Below are 2,192 nucleotides of genomic sequence, written 5' to 3' on the forward strand. Positions count from 1 at the left end.
CTAAATTACAGTGGCATTAAACTAGGAATCAAACTAGAATTTTTCTTCTCTAATTTACCTCTTACATTTATTCAGCTAAGAGATAGTTGTTCCTTCCGCTAATTACTTCATCATCATAGGAAAATATTGAATATACTATTGTTAGCATTTATTGATTTGGAAGATCCCTTTATCATTCGTTAATTATTGGGCTGAATGGGGTGTTTAGCATGAAGAAATAGGTAGACAAAAAAGTAAACAGGGCTTCCCTGGTGGCGCAGCGGTTGAGAGTCCGCCTGCCGATGCAGGGGACACGGGTTCATGCCCCGGTCCGGGAAGATCCCACATGCCGCGGAGTGGCTGGGCCCGTGAGCCATGGTCGCTGAGCCTCCGCGCCCAGAGCCTGAGCTCCGCAACGGGAGAGGCCGCAGCAGTGAGAGGCCCGCGTATCGCAAAAAAAAAAAAAAAAGTAAACAGAGACACCAAACTACAAACAGTCTTTTGGTAAGCATTTCTGTAAGTAAATATTGCATAGTTTGCAGTCTTCTACCCCACACTTAGCTCTGTCTTTCATTCTTCCTCCAATCTTTGGGGATAGTGATGCATCTTTCCTGGGCTAGCACGTGGAAATGTGAATGAACATCTCTTCTCTAGCATCTCTTTCTACCTCCCGCCCCCGACCCCACCTCAACAAAAGTAGTAATACAAGAGTAGTAGAACACATGAGTGTCTGTTCTAATTCTAACCAGTCTATAGATGTTTAATATTTATATGGTACTCAAGGGGAAATTATTTTCCTGCACTTCCCCAGAACGGTCTGTTTAACCTAATGAAAACCATTGTCAATAACTGCAGTGTACAAAACAGAAAGCTGAAAAATTATAGTCATTCAAGATAGCTGATACTATCTTACAATCCGAAGGTTGAAAAGGTCTGTCTATTCCACCCCCACTATATTTCTAGTATCTAACTCTTCCATTGTGCTGTCTGCATTATTGCTTTAGTTTAGTGTCTCATTATTTCTTGATTGATTTCTGTTATAGTCTCTTAAGAAATGGTCTCATTTACCATAACACTCCCATGTTTTATACCATCTTTTCCAATTCTACGTTGGTGATTTTTCTAAAATGAACATTATGTCTTACCCCTGCTTACAAATCATTTATCTCCAGTAACATGTCCTATTAGAAATCTCTAAAAACCCATCTGGTTAATAACAAAAACAAAATAAAATCTTGAAGTGCTTAAAAATCTTATAAATGCATAGATGAGAGGAAAGAAAATAACTCAGAAAATCTTCCAAAACCAAATCAATGAGAAAGCATGACTCTAGATATTTAAGAAAGCACAGAAGCACACCCTGGGGTCCATCTTCTAATCCCTGGTGACCCAGGTCTTCAGAGTATCAGATTAAGGGGCTGCACAGGCAACAGGAAACCCAATCTAGGTCCTGAGCAAAGTGAGATGTCAGATCAGACAATCCCACATACAGACATGATGTCCCCTCACTTACTATGGGAACAGTGGTAGTGAAAAAAAAAGAACATTAAAACTAAACAACCACCACCAGACAAAATCAAAACAAAACAAAACTTGTACCCCATAGGGATATGGAAAGAAACAGTTATCATGACTTTGCCTATGGTTGAAAGAAAATAAAATGTGTTTAACACAAACCAGCTCTAACAAGGATATGGGATGTTATGGTATGTTAGTCACATAACTTGTATAGTCAAAACATCCCCCAATTTAATTTATAGTTATCTCAGGTCAGTAGTGCTATGGTCCTTGGAAGAATCAATGCCAATCCTCTTTATAAGAACACATTAAAAATTCACTTCTGAAAGAACTTCCATAGGTAAAGTTTTAGAAAGAAACAATTAGTCAGGAAAAAAAAAAAAAGCAGGAGGAAACAATAAATGAAAATCAGAAGAAAAGAAAACAATTAAACTCAGACATATAAAGACTTCAGATTCTCAAATTACCAGTATACACAGTACTATATATAAAAGGGTAACTAACAAGGACCTACTGTATAGCACAGGGAACTATACTCAATATCTTGTAATAACCTATAATGGAAGAGAATGTAAGAAAAGTATATATACATATATATATATTTATATATGTATCTGTATGTACATATATGTATAACTGGATCACTTTGTGCCTGAAACTAATACAATATTTTTTTTTTTTTTTTTTTTTTTTTT

Source organism: Lipotes vexillifer, unplaced genomic scaffold (assembly GCF_000442215.2).
Source record: "Lipotes vexillifer unplaced genomic scaffold, Lipotes_vexillifer_v1.1 scaffold1411, whole genome shotgun sequence".
Lineage (NCBI taxonomy): Eukaryota > Metazoa > Chordata > Mammalia > Artiodactyla > Lipotidae > Lipotes > Lipotes vexillifer.